The sequence below is a fragment of the Tachypleus tridentatus genome, chromosome 4 (assembly GCF_004210375.1).
Source record: "Tachypleus tridentatus isolate NWPU-2018 chromosome 4, ASM421037v1, whole genome shotgun sequence".
NCBI lineage: Eukaryota > Metazoa > Arthropoda > Merostomata > Xiphosura > Limulidae > Tachypleus > Tachypleus tridentatus.
This window is the reverse complement of record NC_134828.1, coordinates 84,259,086-84,282,479: the sequence shown is the minus strand read 5'-3', so window position 1 is coordinate 84,282,479 and position 23,394 is coordinate 84,259,086. Positions and strand designations below refer to the sequence as shown.

Genomic DNA, 23,394 nt, shown 5'->3' with positions numbered 1-23,394 from the left:
TCTCAGATTACAACCTTTCTCTCTTGAATACTGGTTCTGATACTTATTTTCATGCACCTTGTCAGTCTTTTACTCCTGTTGATCTCTCAGTTTGCTTCCCTTCACTGTTCTCTAACTTTACATGGAGGGTTGACAGTAACCCACGGGGCAGTGATCATTTTCCTATCATTTTGAGAGAGACTGGCCGTGGTAGATGCCACCCGACCCGCGTGCCCCAGTAGAAGCTGGTTCATACTAACTGGCCCTCTTTCACTGCTCTCTCGGAACTTGATCCTGCCTTCGTCTGTAAGCCATCGATAGACGACTGCGTGGCAGCAGTCACTGATTGTATTATCCAGGCAATACTTAGTGTATTCTTAAAACTTCGACACGTTTCCCATTATATTCTCGTCCGTGGTGGAATCCTGCCTGCCACTTGGCAAGGAAGATTCAAAAACGGGCCTGGGATACCTTTCGTAGGTATCCCATACTTTCGAACCGCATCGCTTTTCAGCGGACCCATCCATGCATGCTCGGCTGGTAAAACGTTAAAGTCAAAAGGAATCTTGGAATAAATTCACAGCCAGCATCTCTTCTACCACCAAAGTCATATGGGACAAGATTCGGAAGGTCAATGGGCAATGTAATTCTGTTCCCCTTTCGATCTTGCTCTCTGATGGCCAGAAAGTTGCTGATGCCCAGAGTATCGCCGATACTCTCGGCGAAAACCTTTGCTGGGTATCTAGTACTTCTGCTTTTTCCTCCACCTTCTTAGACATCAAGACTCGGGCAGAGCAATCTCCTCTTTCCTTTCGGGCTGATCATCTCTATGACTATAATCACCCCTTTATGTTGGTAGAACTCAAGCTTGCTCTTCATGGGTCGAGTAGTACATCGGTAGGACCTGATGATATACACTACGAGATGCTGCGACATCTCTCTCCTACTTGTGTTGCTATTCTTCTGGTTGTTTTTAACCGAATGTGGCAGGAGAATGTGTTTTTCTTGATCCATGACGCTGGGCTGTTGTTCTACCTTTCTCTAAGCCTGGGAATGATCTCAAGATTCCTTCAAACTACCGGCCAATTGCATTGACGAGTTGTCTCTGTAAGATGGTTAATTCTCGTCTTGTTTGGTTTTTCGAATCAAACAACCTCCTTTGTCTGGGACTAATGCACTAATATGTGGTCTGTGTGACACTTAGGTCATAGTAGTCTACATTTTACTGTCGTTCCGTCTCTGAACGACGGCACCATTTTAGACGTGTTTTGCCCATAAGTTTATCCCTGATGTTGGACATTGTCGTTAGTGATGGTGACACTGTCTACCTTAATAAATGTTTTTTTCTGGTTTTTTAAGGGCCATTGACCTTTTAACGCTATTTAAGTTTTTAATTCAAAAATTGGATTTTGTTTTGTTTTAACATTATTCCTTTTTTACTAATTTTAATGGCCCGACAAGGCCAGGTCAGTTAAGGCGTGCTACTCGTAATCTGATGGTCGCGGGTTCGCATCCCCTTCCCACCAAACATGCTCGCCTTTTCAGCCGTGGGAGCGTTATAATTTGATGGTCAATCCCACTATTCGTTGGTCAAAGAGTTGGCGGTGGGTGATGATGACTAGCTGCCTTCCTTGTGGTCTTACACTGCTGAATTAGGGACGGCTAGCGCAGATAGCCCTCAAGAAGCTTTGCGCAAAATTCAAAAACATACAAACGAACTAATTTTAATAGTTTTACTTTATTTTTAAATTTTTAACGGGTGTTTGATGTATATAGCCTAGTTACTTTGCACCATAAAATTTCAACCAATCAACTATATTTTGGAGTCGCAAGAGCGTTAAAAGAAATATGGTTGAATCTCGTTGTTAGTGTAGTTCAAGAATTGGAATTGAATGCTGTTTACTAGCTGCTCTCATTCTGGTCTGTCATTTAAAAAGCAGGGACGGCTAACCCTTGTGTATGTTTGCGAGAATATTTAAAATAAAAAAATAAACTGTTGGCTATTCCACATGAACGCTCCGTTCAAACTGTTTATTTACTTCTTGATCATTCTTCTTGTTGACAAGACATTTAACAACTTGTAGATCACGTGCGTATTTGTGAAATGTATGTTAGATCAATACACGTACATGTTAGAATATTCGTTACAAGGTAAAATGAAACTTCATGAAACTGAGAAACGCTTCGTACAACAGAGTTGAACGTATGATGATGTTAACAGGTCGATGCTTTATGCATATTAGAGGTAAAAGAATGACATCACGTAAAGTTTGAACCAAACTATGGCAATGTAATATACGTGCGTACCGTGTAAATTTACATTAGCTGTCTATAAATCTTGGACGCAGCACGAACGTACTTAATATATGGAACACGAAAAGCGATTTGTTACCCTAAAATTAACTACTTGTTTCGTATAGTGTTCATTACTGGTAGATTCACATAATGTGGACCCCATCGAATTAACGTCCACAACACTCAGTGTAAAGAACTGACGACAAATAAAAGTATAATAAATTACTTGTTTAATGTAAAACCACAAAACACCCAGTATGGTAGGTAGGTAGGTGGTGGATTAACAACAATTTTGACGATATTTTTGGTTACACTTTTTTGTTACTCTTAATTTGTTGAGAATTCTGTAACCAATAAAATTGTGAATGCACAAGGAGTTTGGTGCATAAACAATTTAGAAAAGATTGTGTTAAAAGCCAATCCCGTGGTTAACTAACTAGAAGAATAAAGCACACATGAATCTTTCATTACGCGGATTGTGTTTGTTGTTGTAGTTTTTGGAAACTTGTGGTTAAGGATATATGAATAAACCGTATTATTGTTTATATAAAGGTTATGACACACTTTCAATATAACCTTTGTTAAAATGTTTTGAAGAAAGGAGATCAGTAACGTATTTATGTATTCGAACGAACTTGTATGTGTTTTGAGTTTCAATTTTGTATGGAATCAGTTTTAGCACAGTATAATTTTGTACATTAGAAAGACTTCGTTCAATTACAAATAGAGTATAATGTAAGATTCTCTTGGTTTTGGAATATTTCAAGTAAACTGCACGTGCCGTATATCTGAGTACATAAATGCACAGGTATATACGTATTAAGAATATAAAACGGCCTTGCTATAGTATTTAAGTTTAAATAAAAGAAAGCAGAATAGATTTCATTATCTTTGAGTGATATATCAAACGATTAACCAAAAATGGGAGAGTTTCGAGCATGCAGAGAAGAAAGAATTGTTACCAGGACACAAGCCATGAAGTAGGAATGGTAATTTGTCTTCTGCTAACAATTTCTTACAAACACTTGTTTTAATTTTCTCCTCCAATTTTGTTCCTCAGTCTATAGCACCTCGTTTGTTACTATAGTATCTGTTGATGCTTGACGTGTATACGCTTGACTGATTGGAGTTCATACAAGCGATTCTAATTTTTATTAACTCTAATAATTTTTTAATGTATTAAACCAAGCTAGGTTTTTCTTGAAAATTTGGAGAAAGTGCAATTAAGTTTCGAAAGATGTTTACAGTCACGTGGTAAATTACACGTGGTTAATCTTATGAAAAGTACTCAAGTACTCGACTTGTGTCAATCAACTTTTTGAATTTTAGGGATAATTAGAAACTCATCAGCCGCTGAACATTGCTTGCTGTTTGAAGCATAAAGTAATTTTCCTGAATTCTGGCTCGAAATGTTATTACAATTTTCATTTTTTTGGAAGTATCTTTAAAGTTGCACACCATTCCAGAATTTGTGATACTGATTTGTTTTCTACTATGAGATATGGTATAAACTCGTTCCATTGCCCTACCAGAAAGACTGTTCAATGATTTACAGTGTGCTGTTGTTGGTGGATTTTGGAAAGGCTCCATTTGAAATTAGCCTCAGCACTTAGCCAACAAGAATTCCAACACGGACACGTATTTTGGCAAACTGAGGCACATGAACTAATTAATCTTCTCGATAGTTAGAAGGTTTTTCTAGCTTCTTGTTGCAATGTTAAATCTCGCTGAGCGCAATTACATTCATTTTATGTTTTGTTAGCTTGTTCATTGTCGAATCCTTATATATGCATATATAATTCGTTGCTTATATAAATGCTAGGTTATACACATGTAATATGTTTCGAATAGACCTAAAATTTGTTAGAACGGAAACAACCATGTTTATAAGCGTTAACTAACGATAAAAAAAAATCAAAAGACGCCCAGTGGCTCAGTGGGAAGTCTAAGGGTTGTAACGCTAAACCTTATGTTTCTGTACCTGCCGTAGGCAGAGCATAGATAGCTAACTGTGTAGCTTTTTATCTTAACAACAAACAAAAGAAAAAAAATATCTGTCAACTAATTTGGGCAACAACTGTTGCCATCATCCAGCTGACTCATGTTTTTATCATATATTATTATGCTTATAAATGTATGTGTGAAGATTAAGGGTATATTGAACCACAATTAAATTAATAATGAAGTTCGGTTTTATTTATCTGGGGATTAATTTAGCTGATTATTTATGTATTCTCTGTTAATGTGCTCCACTTTCGTGTAATGATAATAATATTATAGTCCTATAATAAGGGCTGTGAAAACTTAACGAATTCCAAATAGTATAATGTGGTGTTATCTACACGAGTTCCCATGTGTAGTAGGAACAAGTGGACGATATAAACAATAAACCATTAATGTAAAATGGTCATAGAGTGACTTAGGAAAATAAAACATTTCTTACGATGTATTTATATCTTTTGTTATTGATACGGTAACGGATCAAATGTATTTTATTGCTATTTTATGGAAATCATAATATCTATGGGTAGGCTGTCGTTGTTGTAAGAGTAGTTTTTAGTAGCTCAGGTTTGTTTCCCAACAAGCTCACAAACTACTTTTTTGAACACTGCAAATCAAATAAACACAACATAACCATGAAAACATCCAGATATTAAGTTGAGAAACAAATATAAACAAACGCAAAATCAAAACAGCCCTGCTTACACAGCAACTAAAACCAAAACTAAACCAATATAAAGGAACACCTTCACATCTATACTAATTAATAACTTAACATCCACCTGCAACGCCCCCTACAATCGATTATCCGTTTACACTCTCGTCACTAAGACGTGTCCGTCAACGGTCACATTTAAACACTCTTTCTTAACCTGAGGATGACCTAGGAAGGTCGAAACATTGTTTTCTCCTTATCAGTAAAAGTTTTAATACCCATACCAGCCGTTCTGAGATACGTTGGTAAGACAATGGGCTCTGTTGCAATGTCCAGTTACGTATCTGTGAAAGCAGTTTTACAAGCACGCAAATTACTATTCAAAATTTTATAAACTTAAAGCTAAAGGTTGTGTAATTACAACTTCTGAAACTTACCATACACTTTCACACCTTGATCACCGTTTGAAATCACTCAAATTTCATTTCTATACATACGGCTTAGGTAGACAGAGAAACAAAAACAATATATTCTCTTCATCTCCGACAGACAAGTTTTCATATTTTACAATAAAATAAGTAAATACTAAAAATGAAGTATAATCGAAGTCACAATGTTTTTGTTTAAATTTATTTATAATTGGTGAGTATACTGATCGCGCAGTGTGCACTAAGTAACATAAGAATAAAATAGATGAAATAATTGATTGTTGTTTCTGTGATTTCAGTGATCAAGAACTTGTAATCAAACTTGTTGATCGACTGATTTTGCTGTAGTTTTTGATGCCTTGTTAAAAGTATTTCACACACATCACTGTACGCTTCGTCAGGTAGTTCCTATGCACATCAAGTCACGTGCATGAAATTGATTTACAAAGCAGTCTAATTATATACAATCTGTAGATGGATGTAATCGAAGAAAAAATAATTCCTGTTTTCAAGGAACCTAGAAACCGTATTCATGATTTTGTCAACAGGTTTTGTTCGAACCGTTTTCTGCTCCACAGCACACACAGTAACGAGTTTTAGGAAAAAATAATACAGTTAAGTTTCTCTTGTGTTATTGCAGTAAACATACGAAATATTATATTCATGTGCTATACAAGATTTAGTTTTTCGCCTGATTTAGGTTATATGAGGTTGTCTTCTCGTGCTGAACAATGCATCTATCCCCCCCTCACCCCTCCCAAACCGTCTCAAACACAAATATATATTCCCCTCCCCCTTCATGGTAATATTCGTGTGTGTACAGGTGTGTTTTGGATACAGTTCTGCGGCACATTGCAACATTGTCCAATCGATAAACCCTGCTTTGAAGCGAAACGCCCGAACCTTAAGGTTATAGTATTCAAGTCTTGCACAGAATGTTAATACAATAATAACGTGTTCAAACTGTAGTTCGACTAAGCATATGAAACAGTTCCTTATTGGCTTTGTATAAAAGCTTTCCAATAGTGGGAGCTCTTAAATTTGTTATGGTGTTATAAAGTTGTTAAACAGTGTCTTCTACAATATTTACAACTGTTTGAAGGGCGCGAGTTGACCTTGTAATAGAATTCTGTATTTCGGAGCTGGCGAGTCGGGTTTTAATTTGTGTAATAGCACAAAATATTTTATTACTTTAAGCTGTAATTGCGTTATAACAGTGACATTCAACCCCATGACGCAGATGGTGGACGATAGAGTAGTTTTCACTAGTGGTCTTCCTCTTGATCAAGAGTTAAAAATTATACCGAATAATAGTAAAAGCAACGCCAACAGTAATGAGGTTATAACGAGCACTTTGAAATAATGTCTTTTTGTTGTTGTTGTTTTTTTGAAATTTTTCGCAAAACTATACTAAGGTTATCTGCGCTATCCATCCCAAATTTTGCAGTGTAAGACTACAGGGAAGGCAGCTAATCATCACCACCCACCGTCAACTCTTGGGCTACTCTTTTACCAACGAATAGTGAGATTGACCCTCAAATTACTTTGAAATAAAAATACCAATAAACATCTTTTTACTTTAATACGAATGCATATTCTCGGTACGCAATCAAATTTTTACTCGGTGTGAAAAAAACAACAAAAAAAAACACCCGTGTGTTGAGATATTGTTCTTTATTAAACTACTAGTTAAATCTCGTCAAAAATTATGGGAAACCACTGAAAACCGAAACTATTCCGTATAAAACTGGCAACCCAAGATAAATATGAATTTCCTTTCGCAGGAACATGCTACATATTGTTGATTTTGAACAAAACATTAAAACATGCAACGACCATATGATTACATATAACACCTGTTTTTCTTCTGAGGAAAAGTCGTCTTCTTCCTATAGATATCTTCAGTCTGTTTTAACAAAGGTTTTTCGTAACAGTTCTCAAGCATGTGCACTAATTTTTTACTTATTTTTCACAAGCGTTTTCTCGGCTTTCCTATTCGGATTCTACCTAGTTTTACGTCATAATGATTTGGATGATGTGGTGTCACACACTACGTCATGCCAAATCTGATCCTAGGAACTAACTCCTTGAGAGCCTTTTATATAATAGAAAAAAGCGCTGAAACTTGCGAACTTTTTACGCGTACGTTAGTGGTTCAATTCAACTAATATTGGGAACGGGCAATAATATATGAAGTATTATAGGTAAAGAGTTTGTTTTTGAATTTCGCGCAAAGCTACACGAGGGCTATCCGCACTAGTCTTTCCTAGTTTGACAGTGCAAACGGGGCCGGATTATTTATTAGGCACAATAGACACAGTGCTTATGGCCTGTGAAAAATACAGGTCCATGAAAATTGTTTTAAAAGTTAATATTTAATTTAACTGTTATGGTTGGTACGGGCTACGAACAGAAAGCGTCTGGGCCCAACGATCGTTTTGATCTGGCACTGAGTGTACGACTAAAGGGAAGGCAGTTAGTCATCACCACCCACCGCCAACTCTTGGGCTACTCTTTTACCAACGAATAGTGGGATTAACCGTCACGGCTGAAAGGGCGAGCATATTTGGTATGATGGGGATTGGAATCGTGAGTGACCCACAAATTACAGTGAAAAAGTGAAATTGGACTCTTGTAACTCACAAAATTCAGATAAGTTAAATTGACCGACCAACATTTGGCTTTATATATACTGATGATATTCTATACGCTATGTGCCTCCCGCTAGCACAGCGGTAAGCTACGGATTTACAACGCTAAAATCAGGGGTTTGATTTCCAACGGTGGGCTCAGCCCGATGTGGCTTTGTTATAAGAAAACACACACTATACGCTATGTAATAGCTATGAGGCTCTAGTTTGTGTGTGTGTGTTTATCATATTTTATATACAGTGCATTTATTATGAACACGGAAAGTATTCTATTAGTTTTTAGTTGACTTTAACGGTTTATAACAGAAAAGAAACCCAATATCTCGAGCGTTTACAGGAAAATGAACTTTCCTTCATTAGGGGTGACGTCTCCCGCTAGTACAGCGGTAAGTCTACGGACTTGCAACGTTAAAATCAGGGGCTCGATTCTCCTCGGTGGACTCAGCAGATAGTCCAATGTGGCTTTGCTATGAGAAAACAAACACACACACACACACTCATCAGGGATGAATGGCAAGTGATCATTTTAAATAGAATGATCAATTAAGTGGTCATTGTACCGGATATGACGTCATGCGTTTCTAAAGGTATGACCTAAATTGTGAAGTAACAGTGTGTGTGTACATGTAATGTGTAAGTGATGGAAACAAAGAGAAAGAGTAAGATTTAAAATAAGAGAGACTTACAGTAGTACGTGTGTAAGATTTGAATAAGATACAGTAATATGTGTGTAAGATTTGAAATAAGAGAGATTTTAATATGTGTGTAGGATTTGAAATAAGAGAGACTTACAGTAATATGTGTTTCTTCAACTAGTAATGTCTACAACTGAAAGGTTTATTATTGAGATAGGAAGCGGAGAAGTGTATATTGATAAAAGATTTAAGAAATGAAATCCAATAATAACACATATGTAAATAAGGACATTGAAAGTAAGAGAAATGAACTATACTTATAATATGGAGATAAAAATAACTTTCGTTGAGTTATGAGAGTGAAAACATTACTTGTGTAACAATACGTACGTTATTTTGTTTCAGAACAGAATTTTTCGAAAGTGACTGGGTTATACGGTTTTCTTGTGCTAACTGTTCGATTCTGTGTGTCTTTCCTATCATGAATAACGGTCTCTAATACAATGTCAATCTCCTATCTCACCGTGTCTATATTTATCCGTAAGAATTATGCTCGAATGAGTTTTTTTTTAAATAAGTTGTGAGAAACACACAAGTTAAACAGGTCCAGAAATATTAGATTGGTAAACGACGCTTCATTAAGAGCTGCAGAAGAGAAAAAATATACGCACGATTAATTGCGTAAAATTAGTGTAACAAGTGTCTACAAAAAAAAGAAAGTTTGAACATACAGGAATGTGTATTATCATACAACTTTAACCTAGCACGTTTCATTTTCCCAAGCACTGTAACAAGTCTGTTGGGTTCCCACGAGCAATTGTTTAGCTAGGATTTTAGGGCAGTTAACTTTTCATGCATGGGACCCAGATCGATGCCTAGTTCATCACTTAATGTCTACTGGGGGCGGATTGCGTTTGTGTTTGTAGCCTAATAGTCTCAGCTTTTGTTCTGTACGGCTTTGTTACGGTTACCATAACTACGCATTGACATTTTTGATTGGACGCGTTGTGTGCGCCACGTGACGTCCACCATGCTCGTAAGATCGTATGGGAGGAGTACAAGACTGAAGGCTAGTATTCTGTGTTTATACGCCTATGTTGCAAGGAAACATTGTGCGCATGTGTAGGTGAAGTCATAATCCCTGAGAAAGATTTCTGTGTACGGGCTGATCATGAGTATGAAAAATCCACTTCTAGAGCGTTAGCGACCTAGTTTGAGTGATTGAGAACTTATGGGATACCCTTTTATAGTATCCCATAATGCAGCGCCGTAGAATATTTCCTCAATGGTGTAAAGTTGTATAGGATTTACTAATGACTTGAAAACCTAACAAATTAAAGAGTAGGGTATACGTGCTGTTTCATAATCTGTACTGTTTCGAACTATAATCACGTGTAATTTCGTGTTGGTGAAAAACTTTCTACCTGAGTCGTATCCTGTAAACAAGAACAAAATATCTACATTTGAGAACGAATTCTCAAACTTCCAAAATTTACTGCAAACTTTCAGTATTATTTAAAAACCAAAGGTCTACATAATGTGCTATAAAGCTGTTGTTTTGTGTTTTTGAATTAATGGTGAACCGAGCGTCACAAATTTGGTCACTGTTTTGTGGGTTATTCAATGATTTTCGCTGAACGAGATATCACCTGTAAACACGAGTTAGTATGAACCTGCTTTCCAGGTTGCGAGCCGTTTGTGATTGGTGAAAACTGTTGGTTTCTTCAATATGTGTTACCGTTATATGTGTAAATAGGAATCCCTGTATTTGTTTTAAGGAAACTCGACGGATTAAGTTATACACTGTATAATGGATCGTTTCTTATACGCACTTGAAACGTTACTTGGTGAAACTGGGGTGAAACTGCTGCTTGTTCGTTTCTCTGTTAAAACTCCACTTTGTTAAATAACGATAGCTCGATTTTTGTATACAGTATTAGTTTTAACCGTGATATGTATTCAGGTAGTATTGAATGATTCGTTGCATATAGCTGTTAAGTAAAGTAAAATTATTGAGGGTATTTCAACACAGTTTTCATGAACCCTGTTTGTGAAACGTGGCTCATGGAAATTAATATTGTTATTGTGTTTAAATTTAATCATCAGCAACAAAAGACAGATGAAAGGTGAAAATGTAGTGGGACGAAGTTTATACCTTAGGACTATTAATTAGAATGTTCTAAAATGCAGATTTCCAGGTGAGAGAGGTAAGGTGTCGTGTCAGTGTTTACTAACTACCACCAGTTCTTTGAGTAGCTGATTAACAGCGGGAAACTCGAATCAACTCCACAACACCCAGTGTCTACTAATCTGTAAACATATAAGTTAACTTCTGGGCCTCCTTCCCTTATTTTTCTTTTTGGTTTTGGTTTTTATTTATAGGTCTCAGGCTGACATCTTCATTTCGTCTTTAAGATGCTATCTTCTAACATAGGAGAATTTTATCTCTTCGCGTTCCTAATGTACCTAGTGGCCCTCCCCACGTCAGCTGATGGTAAGTACAAGTTTTCATGTATAAGACAATCTGTTGAACAGTTCTAGAGAATGGAAACGTTAATAACAAACAAGTGGATGCTCAAAAAGGCGTGTGAAACTGTGGCTGTTTTGTTCTCATGGTTTAAGTTTATAATATATCTACGTCTAGTATGTGTGTATATTGTAGTAGCGAATTATATAGCTATGTTAATACTTTTTAGATACATCTTCCATACATTGTGCCTAAAGTACCTTCAAGAAGTGTGTGTAGAAAACTAAAAATTGTATAATAAAAATAAGAATCCATATTGTATCAACCTTTACCTTAAACTCGTGTCTGTTTGTTGTATTACAAGGACCGTAACTGAAATTTCTGTACAATTAACATTTCTACCAAGGACTGTCCACCGAAGAGAAAGTAAACTTTTTGTTAACTTTATTTAAATTGGACTTAATCTTTACCCAGTTTCTTTAACAGCACGACGTAGATGTAGATTAGATGGTTGATAAGTGGCTTACTAATTACATTACTGTTTTAAAATTATTTTGTGCGGATTAGTTTTAATTCATGTAATTATGTGATCATATAGGACTATACTAAGACGTGTAGTAAATCTGATAAACTTTAGAGTGTAAGTGAAGAAATTGCATAATACATTTGTTTAATTTGAGGAAGTTATGGGTATTACAGTCTATGCAGCATTAAGCACAGCATCAGTTTATTCCAGAATTCTCTTCTTCCTGACTCATTGGAAGGCCGATATACAAATAATTTTCCTGGGTCGTTTTGCATCTTAATCCGCCCCAGACTTGTGCCACACAGTATCGCTCTTTGTCACGTTATAAAGATCAAGTAACACTATCACTTTGTTATAAGATGTCGGGTTCGCAACAGCACCCGTGTGACGACACGTTGTAATAAAATGTCAAATTCTGAATAAAGATAAAGTAACAGCTTCAGGTTATTATTAAGTGTTAGTTTCGCAACGATGATCATGAAACATTATGTTATTATCAGTTCCCAATCATAATATGGTGATAAAATAAGACTACCACATTGTCATGAGGTCTTTAGTGGTATGAGCTTTCATCTCAGTGTATTAACCAATGATACTATCACAGTGGTATGAGCTGTCATCTCAGTGTATTGACCAATGATATTATCACAATGGTATGATCTGTCATCTCAGTGTATTAACCAATGATACTGTCACAGTGGTATGAGCTTTCATCTCAGTGTATTGACCAATGATACTATCACAGTGGTATGATCTGTCATCTCAGTGTATTGACCAATGATACTATCACAGTGGTATGAGCTGTCACCTCAGTGTATTAACCAATGATACTATCACAGTGGTATGAGCTGTTATCTCAGTGTATTGACCAATGATACTATCACAGTGGTATGATCTGTCATCTCAGTGTATTGACCAATGATACTGTCACAGTGGTTATGAGCTGTCACTTTAGTGTATTGATCAATGAAACTATCACGGTGATATGGACTGTCATCTTAGTGTATCGATCAGTGATACTATCACAGTAGTATGATCTGTCATCTCAGTGTATTAACCAATGATACTGTCACAGTGGTATGAGCTGTCATCTCAGTGTATTAACCAATGATACTATCACAGTGGTATGAGCTGTCATCTCAGTGTATTGACCAATGATACTATCACAGTGGTATGGACTGTCATCTTAGTGTATCGATCAGTGATACTATCACAGTAGTATGATCTGTCATCTCAGTGTATTAACCAATGATACTGTCACAGTGGTATGAGCTGTCATCTCAGTGTATTAACCAATGATACTATCACAGTGGTATGAGCTGTCATCTCAGTGTATTGACCAATGATACTATCACAGTGGTATGAGCTGTCATCTTAGTGTATCGATCAGTGATACTATCACAGTAGTATGATCTGTCATCTCAGTGTATTAACCAATGATACTGTCACAGTGGTATGATCTGTCATCTCAGTGTATTAACCAATGATACTGTCACAGTGGTATGATCTGTCATCTCAGTGTATTAACCAATGATACTGTCACAGTGGTATGAGCTGTCACTTTAGTGTATTGATCAATGAAACTATCACGGTGATATGAGCTGTCATCTTAGTGTATCGATCAGTGATACTATCACAGTAGTATGATCTGTCATCTCAGTGTATTAACCAATGATACTGTCACAGTGGTATGAGCTGTCACTTTAGTGTATTGATCAATGAAACTATCACGGTGATATGAGCTGTCATCTCAGTGTATTGACCAATGATACTATTACAGTGGTATGGGCTGTCATCTTAGTGTTTTGATCAATTATACTATGACAAATTCTATAAGTTATTTATTTAAGTATAAGAAAGTAAGAAGTTTAATAATAAGATTTCAATAAATTTAATAGTTTGTTTTAAACACAAAGTAAATTACCCTGTATTTTGATATAACGCTGTTAATCTGAACTAGTTTTAAACGAGTAATGTTACATCTGTTTGACATAATATTTTATTGTTTTTTATATTTAAATGATTTTTAAACAAGTGTGGAAAGTACAGGTGAGTTAGTGCACCTTTCTCAACTTGTTGTTCTTTCTAAACTTGCGGTTTTAAGTTTCATTTTATACCATCCACAGGAATTTTCAAGAATGTTGATGCAACGCCCTCTGTTAGCGTGTTGGGTATTACGCATGTATTTTTTGCACCTCCAACTTTGTGTGTGATAAATGAACACTATGTCTAGCTTTCATGCATAAAACTACGTCAGCGCATCGGACTGCTGTTATTACAAATTTACAGATCGCATTCTAACTGTGTTCTGTACTGTTTTCATACAGAAATCCCACTATAACTTTTTTTATAGGTGATTGCTAAAAATCATGAGTTGCAAAAAGTAAACAAAAAACACCATTAATAGCTGAACTGCAGAGAAGATAATGGGGTATTTAGATTGTTTCATAATTCAGTTTCTACAAGTTGCTAGTTGTGGTTTTTGTATATTTTTCCCTATGTGAAGTTTGAACATTAGATAGCGATTGGACTATTTGCAAAACTGTATCGTAAAAAAATGGAATATCAACAGTGTTGCCCCTAAACGATGGTGACACAATTTATTTATGTAGAAGTCGGTAGAATATTTGTTTTTACAGTTAGTGTTTAGTGTTTATCGTTATGCTGATTAAAATGGGCGTTTTTTGGTAAAGCGATAATAAAGTTAAAAGTCTGATGTGTTCTTTATTTATCCCCACGAATTCACAGTATACTACACATGTTTAGAACCTGTTTCAAGTCTAAGTCAGTTACATTTGCGTAATTACCGTCTTCATTCGCTACTACAGAATACCTTTAGTACTGGGAGATTTAGACGATGAACAGCCGTACTATAGTATTAATTGTTTTGTTCACACATTAATCCTTCAGTGAGAGCTTCTGAGAACATTTATTATCTTGTTTCTGTTTTTTCCTCCGCAAACAAAGCATTAATTATAGTACCTGTTGATCACAGTAAACGTTGCTTGGACAATATTTCTAGTTGTGAACGAGCTTTTGCACATAATTTATAACTGGGATACCTTGAGTCATATGAAAACGAAAATAATTTATAACTGGGATATCTTGAGTTGTATTAAGACGGAGATAATTTCAGCCATAAAAATTAGATCATGTCTTATACGGTTATATTGAGTAAAAAAAAATGGAGAAAGAAACAGAACAAAAATTTGAGTAATAGGAAAGTTATTACTGGGCACATAATGTGTAAAATATTTAAAGTTGATTCGGTTACCTTTTCATAATATTATAACATACACGGGTAGTATATATATATATTGGATATGCGTGCAACACTCATTTTATAATTGAATAAATCTTACTAAATCCACGTGTTTTTACCGTGGAGCCAACAAAAGGTGTGTCTGGCGAATGTCTTAAGACAGTCCTTTAGAGATAATTTATTTGTTTTAATGTAATGCGCATATACTCCAATACTGTAATCAAAGGATTGGTTTAGTGTGAACTCTTTCGTGTGTTTTTTTCTCGCTCCATATCGTAAAGCTGTATTCGATGGATGTAATCTAACGACCTTCGGAGTTCCACATGACTTATAAATTATTCCTTACACTGCCGGGCTACAAACTGATCTGCTAAAGAAGATGGATGACTGTAGTTACATAACGTTTGGTGAATGGAGCGTGGAGTGGATGATACTCTGTCGGTGATAAAACTGTGGTTTATTTCTCTTCGTCATGCTGATAACTAGGTAGATATGAATGAATAGATCGATAATGTGAATGCATAAGCGGATAGATAAGATATGCACGTGTTACATATGTGCCACAAATGTTGACTGGCTAATGATAAGTGTTGCATAAGTAAATATATGTGATTATGATAAACAAATAAGTCAAATGGATAGAAATAGTGAAAGCAAATTTAAAGTTAAAAGACAAGTTGCTTTTCGGCCAATCGACTTTTTAGCGAAATTTGTGCATCATTATTTTGAGCTTGGCATGGCCAGGTGGTTAGGGCGCTCAACTAGCAATCTTAGGGTCGCGGGTTCGAATCCCTGTCACACCAAACATGCTCGCTCTTTCAGTCGTGTGGACGTTATAATGTACGGTCAATCCCACTGTTCTTTGGTAAAAGAGTAGCCCAACAGTTGGCGGCGGTTAGTGATGAATAGCTGCCTTTCCTCTAATCTTTTACTGCTAAATTAGGGACAGCTAGCGCAGATAACTCTCGTGTAGCTCTGCCCGAAATTTAAAACAAACAAACATTATTATTTTTTCTTTACAGCTGCTTTGAATGTTTCTGTGTTTCAGATTTTACCGTGCTGTAGCTTTGATCATTTGTAATTTATATTATTACTAGGTAGAGAAGTGATACTGTGCATTTATAAACTGATAGGCTGCCTATTCTAATTTTATAACAACACTATAAGTGGGTGTACAAACAAGTTAGACAGAAATGTTACTTAGTCATTAGAAAAAGTTTTTACTTAACGTGTAACAACAAGAAGTAAAACTCTTTGAACACAAATATATCTAGATTATAAATTAGCATATCACTATCTATAATAATCATCTTTGTTGATAGCGGCCTGGCATGGCCAAGCGCGTAAGGCGTGCGACTCGTAATCCAAGGGTCGCGGGTTCGCGCCCGCGTCGCGCTCAACATGCTCGCCCTCCCAGCCGTGGGGGCGTATAATGTGACAGTCAATCCCACTATTCGTTGGTAAAAGAGTAGCCCAAGAGTTGGCGGTGGGTGGTGATGACTAGCTGCCTTCCCTCTAGTCTTACACTGCTAAATTAGGGACGGCTAGCACAGATAGCCCTCCAGTAGCTTTGTGCGAAATTCCAAAACAAACAAACAAAATTGTTGATAGTTGTAAGTAACCTTCCACAAGGACTTCTGTTCTCAACTCATTGAAGACTTATCCGGTGGTCTTTACTCGCATCTTATTAACGTCCAAAGAACACGAAACACGAGTGATCTAGCCTAGAGAAATAGTTTTTCCTTCAACATTCTCCTTGCATAAAAACACCTAGGACAGAACATGTTTTCAACAACTCGCGAATCGTAGTGTCAAATAAAACACTGGTGTTTGATCGTGTAACCATCGCTATAAGAGACAGTCTGGTGAAAAATGAATTGTTTATTATATTTAATCTTAGTCAGTCATTTCACGAAGCAGCTACATGTTTAATACACCACTTAAAGTTAACACTGCTTTAAGCAACCCGATAGTTGAAACAAAAACTCCATCCTCACACCTACAGAGACAGTGGAAAATAGGATAAACAAAATCGTCACTCATCACCTCACGTGGAAAACAAAGAAACAAACATAAATTTTCCCATTTAGCCACAGTTAGGAAACTCATCCAAACATGGACGATACCAAGCTTCCTTAGGACAACTTGAGACTCCACAAAAGAACAAAGAGAAGGTTCCGCGAGAAAATATTGTAGTCATCCAGTTGGGGAAGAAACTTCATATACAACATTCGATTAGACGAAATTAACTTATTGAGTAAGGTGTCCTCCCTAAAAACCTGGTGAACTTTAAGGATAAGAAGTCCTCCATGCGATAAAGGCGTTACCAAAAACATAAGTAAAATTTTTGGCAGGAAACACTCTTATAATCAACACATCAGAAACAAAAATATATATATGCACACGAAATTAACAACACACTACATTAAACCAATTTCTAAGCGTTTTCACACTATATTAAGTAACTCCATTAATGAAATTTATCTAGTTTAAGGGAAGAACAAAATATAAAGGTATATCCCGTAATTTACAAGAATTTGCAGGTTTTCGATACGGGATGGAACTTGTACAGTAAAACTTTAAAATAGAAATCTTTAAGTTTATGAATAATCTAGGGCGGGGTGATGATCTTAGATTAATACCTAAAGAGCATTTCCAAGTAGTATTAATAACAAGGGCGTGGTCCCTAAAAGATAAACGAAATTTAATCGCGCACGTCTTCTCAAAGTAGAAGTAATTCATTCCAGCATCTCTAAGCAATTTTTGTTAGATCTTTTAAAATTATTTGGTAAATTAACACCCAAAACCTAACATTATTTCAAAGAATAGGAAGGGAGGGGTCGCGTGTAACTAAGTGTTAAGGGTGCCTAAACTGAGGGTCCGGGGATATGTTCCTGCGATAAATTTTTAAACTTTAAAATCTCTGAGAAATATTCTAGTGCATTTTTGATAAAGAAATAATTTTAAAATTAACAAGTCCAATTTTGGTTCGACTTCGAGATAAATACTTAACTCATTCATTGACGAAATACCATTCAGTACTAAGATAATAAATAACACACCACACTAAAATAGGTACACTAACCGTACAATTAGAAAAACATTTTGATTAAGGTCAGTATATGACTTCTAAAAAGGTGGCTATACATATTCGACATTGAAAAATCATCTTTAGGAGTGAGTGGGAAAACATAATCATGTCTTATTTATATACTTTATTTTGTTAAATAGATCATGTGATCAATCTACAGATTTAAAATTCACGCGTGAACATTTAAGAGATGGTCACTCCACATTTTTACATAAATATTTGTCGAATCTTCATCTATTTAATAATACATGACCTTATTTATATACCTAATTATTTCCAAGGTTTCTCGAATATTATTAGCTGTGATAATACCTTTCGAACTAATGTTATCGCATTTTCCCACAATACCGTATGCTGTGTTTCATGTACATGTTCTGCTATGGCTGAATTTAATTTTTTGTTTTTATTTCTTACACATCCTTTGCGCTCCCCACAAGACACTCATAAAACACGAATTTACATTACTTCCGTCCAGGGGATGGGTACTTAATTGGTAATTAATAAATAAGTGTGACACCTCAGATTATCAAGAGATGCAATCGTTTTATTTTGGTTTCAAAAACTTGTGAAATTTTGCTGTATATACGAATATATATATACACACACATGTATCATACCCATTATGTAAGTGTGAAACTGTTTTATAATAACTGTGATAATAATTTAATCTGTGAAAAAAACAAACAAAAACGGAATCATTTTGTGGAACTTAACTTCATCAGATATTGTTTTAAATAAACAACTTTTAATCTGAACAAGACGAATCTTCACACTTCAATCTTCCTTCAAAACTAAGAACTTTACATGCGTGAGTGATATGTTTGGTACAACCACTGTATATTTATTTTACAGGCCAAAACACTCGCAATCAAACCTAGTCACACACTGCAACACCACCTTGTTCTGGAATGCCCTTCATAATTTTGATTGACTGAAATAAAACAAGTCATATGAAAAAATAATATAGATGATAAACATTGGTATAGTAAACTATCGTTTTGAATATATACATGATGACGTGTTATTTCATATTTTAAAAAATCTACTTCTCCCGTGTTTCTATACATTGACAAGCCCGGCATGGCCAGGTGGTTAAGGCATTCGACTCGTAATCCGAGGGTCGTGGTTTCGAATCCTCGTCGCACTAAACATGCTTGCCCTTTCAGCTGTGGAGGTGTTATAATGTTATAATCAATCCTACTTTTTGTTGGTAAAAGAGGAGCCCAATAGTTGGCGTAGGGTGGTGAAGACTAGCTGCCTTTCCTCTAGTCTTACGCTGCTAAATTAGGGACGGCCAGCGCAGATAGCCCTCGTGTAGGTTTGCGCGAAATTCAAAACTAATTAAACCACACTATCCATTGACTACAATTTAAAGTGTCTTTAAACACCAAGAAGATGTAAGTAAGATTCATAATTTTGTATTGCTCCTTTGTAGCCTCTACAACTTCTTATTTAATCTCGTAAACAACTTTTTATAGGATGTGACCTGTATCCGACATGTTTCTTCTAGCACTGAACAGTATTATCGCCCGAAAGCTGGACATGGATCAGTGGTTAATTAGATGGTGGTGCATCAGACGGTCCAGATATCGAGAAGTAATGTTGTTGAATATGCTCTGCACTTTCAGCTGTGAGCGCATTATACCAGGAAACCCCGTTATTTGGTTCAAAGAGTTGGCCATATCGTCATAAGATGATATATGCTGCTTGCTGGACTGCCCTCTCTCTGGTCTTTATTTCAAAACTGAGGACAGCTATAGCTAGATCCTAGTAGTGTTTGACCGAACCGTTATCCGATGTACGCAAGAGGTTCCTTCCGTTCAGGTTAACAAATGCATGTTACTATATTATCCACCACGTTCCGGCGACTACTAGTTTAGAATTGATTCCGTTTTCTCAGTACGTTATTCTTATGTTGCTGTTTTTTAAACATTACATCTCTAACGACCAGTTGGGTAATATTATGATAAATACATTTTTAGATAAGTTTATTGGTGTAACGGTAACTGACGTATCAAATAATTTTTAAAACTTAAGAATAATAAGTAAACAAACAGTGGCACAGAACTGCAAGAGAGTAAAAGACCCACAGATAAGATGTTTCAGTGTCATTTAAACATTTAGAAATACGAACTTGCTTTCAAAATTAGTCTTAGTTGCGCATTATCAGCCATAATAATGTGCTTTATAAGGAAATGCTTACAAATGCACAGTGAAGGCTTATTACTGGAGTTGGAGAGTACGGAGATAAATTTTTGTTTCTGTTTAAGAACCTGGCGCTGCCTGTTAGGCCCTGACCTTCATTACGACGTGCTCGGTTTTAACTCTGCATGTAAGTATTTCAAAATCTTATCAAAGATGGAGATTATGGTTGGTAAACAATACATAATGGTACAAGTAGAGTATTATGGCTTAAAAAATGAGCTACCATCATATCACAGAGTGGATTTTATTGATGTATATCTTTGTTGATTTTCTGTTTCAACATTCGTGAGAGATTCAATAAAGAACATAATTTTTGTTTGTATTTTGATTGTTTTGTATTTGAAACATAGCCCTTTTTTGTAATCTTGGCAACAGTCATGTAGCGTGGTTTCCACTGCAAGAAACTCCCGTCGTAAGGTTGTCATTACCATAGCACACCACTTCTCCCGATCTTTTGCACTATTCCAATAGTCCAGTAATCACAAAGAAATAAACATGCGCTGTATCCGGCGGCTTCACCAGTTGCTTAAAGTGTGTGACTAATACACTTCTGGCCAAAATCTTAAGACCAATAAACATAAATAAAAAAATATGCATTTTGCGTTGCTAGGCTCAATCACTTATTTGAGTTGAGCTTCGAAAGATGAAAATAAGAAAAGAGAAAATAAAAATAAAAACCTTTTTAAGCATTTAATAAGGAAAATGTGAACACTATGAAATTAGCCTAAATACCAGCTGATAAAAAGTTTAAGACCATACCAAAAAGAAGTCCTAAACAGGGTAGGAAATGCCCAACAAGAAGTCTCAGTAATACTACTGAGTTGCACGGCCGTCATTGCGAATAACTGCAAACATTCGCTTTGGCATGGTCGATATAAGCGTTTGCAAAAGGCTGGCTGGAATGTTATTCCAAGTGGTGAAGATGGCTTCACGAAGATCATGCACTGTTTGGAATTGACATTCATTTCTATAGACTTCCTTTGCCATCCACCTCCAAACATTTTCAATGGAGTCCATTCAGTTTGGGCGAACACGTAAATGGTCCAAATGAATCACGTTATTCGCTATGAAAAAGTCCTTTGTCCTGCGGGCATTGTGGATTGCATCGTTGTCCTGCTGAAAGATACAGTCATTATCACACAAACGAGGGCCTTCAGTCAATAAGGATGCTCTCTCCAACATGCCAATGTAGCCAGCTGCTGTTTGACGCTCCTGTATAACCTGAAGCTCCATTGTTCTGTGGAAGGAGAAAGCACTTCAGATCATGATAGAACCTCCTCCACTGTGTCGTGTAGAAAATGTCTCCGGTGGGATATCCTTATCGTGCCAGTAACTTTGGAAGCCATGTGTACCATCCAAGTTAAATTTTTTCTCATCAGAGAACAAAACCTTCGTCCACTTTTCTACGTCCCATGTTTGGTGCTTCTCAGCAAAGTTTAACCGAGCTGTTTCGTGATGTGGAAGGAGGCGTGGCCTTTGAAGACGTTTACGGGTTTTAAAGCCTTTCTCTCGTAGATGACGTCTTATTGTTCTTAAGCTGCATCCTGCGTTGGTAAGGACCTTAATCTGGTTTGACGATCGGTTGGTGTCTTGCTGGACAACCCGTCGAATCTTTCTGTTCAACGCCGGCGAACTTTTCTTGGGCCGAGCACTTGAAATTCTCGTTCCGTATCCCTCAGGTCTTTTAAGAAATTTGCAAAAGCATTTTTACTATGCCCAATCTCACCAGTGATGGCACGTTAGAGAGACCTTGCTTTTGCTGCTCGACAATTCTGCCATGTTCAAACTCTGTCAACTTTTTAGCCTTTGCCATGTTTTTACACAATGTAACACAGGAGATGTCAATGGGAGATGTTGACAAAGCTAATGCTTGAACACAAATGACTAAATTTCGTTACGTGTCTGACGATTAACGCTTTGTTTCAGTATGGTCTTAAACTTTTGACCAGCTAGTATTTACGCTAATTTTATAATGTTCACATTTTTCCTATTAAACGCTAAAAAAGTTTTTTTTTTCTTTTCTTATTTTCATCTTTCGAAGCTCTACTTAAATAAGTGGTTGAATCTAACAACGCAAAATGCATTTTTTTTCTGTGTTCATTGGCCTTAAGATTTTGGCCAGCAGTGTATGTCTGAAAGCAATTTATGTACATGTGATTCGCGTCACTTTTCCAGACGAAAATCAATTTTGTTTATGAGGCATACTGTTACTTGGAACACGTGTACGACTCTTGTGAATCACTAAAATTTGTGTTCGCGAATTCTCACATGTTACAGATGCCGTACATTACTTGCCACAGCTGTTCTACAACGTGAAGTCTCTATACAGTCTTGGGTCCCCAAGTTGATCCACTTTCCTTTGTTTTCTAATACCATTAAGAATAACGGATATTCCATTCTTATGGAATTTGCTGACATATCCTAGATTCTTCGAGAAACCGAGTTGTCAGAAAGGGGCACAGAGTTAATGTTTTAAAGAAATTTTTCATCATTCGTGCACTCTATCAAATTTTCTGCGCATGATTTCATCAAATCTTCTGTAATTGTATGAGCTTCACGTGCTTTGTTTTCTAATACCATTAAGAATAACGGATATTCCATTCTTAGAAATTCTAAATTCCTGATCTGAACACCTTGTTTAAAGTCCGAGTTTATGAATATTTTGCCTTGGTAAGGACTGTTACACATTACCAAAAGCGATCAAATTTTTGTATACGCAATGGCACCACACACTATGTTTGACTGCCAAACAAGGTAAAAATATTCGTATCCATGCTGTTTCACCATGGTTTAGTATCAGCTGTGGTTGACACGGGGCTTACTGATTTACTTATTCAAAATCGTTTGTCGTCCCAGTGGCACAGTGTAATGTTTGCGGACTCATTCCGCTAGAAACCGGGTTTCGGTACCTGTTGTGGTAAGAACACAAAATAGCCCATTGTGCAGCTTTGTGATTAATCCCAAAGAAACAAAATCGTTCAAGTATACTCAACCTGCTGCATGTGTGTTTTCATATGATTGATTCTAACGTTTTTATTCTTCGTTTATTTCAACATATTTATATAATACGTCCTGAAGTCTGGTAGTCTAGTATATTCCGTTTTTGGTTTTTGTTTACAATAACTAGAACTAGTTTTATGCTGATTGAAATATAAGGTAAGAACGTTGTGGTTTTTCCTTCCGAGTTCTTCTGCCCACG

The 23,394-nt window shown here is 36.3% G+C and overlaps 1 pseudogene across 1 annotated transcript in view; it reads left to right on the top strand.

Moving 5' to 3' along the window:
* The window catches only part of LOC143249589 (tyrosine-protein phosphatase Lar-like), a 211,262-nt pseudogene that overhangs the window by 54,710 nt on the left and 133,158 nt on the right, over nt 1-23,394 (top strand). The window contains exon 3 of the transcript XR_013027843.1: nt 11,027-11,138. The product of XR_013027843.1 is annotated as a tyrosine-protein phosphatase Lar-like (transcript). The remainder of the gene's footprint in view (nt 1-11,026; nt 11,139-23,394) is intronic.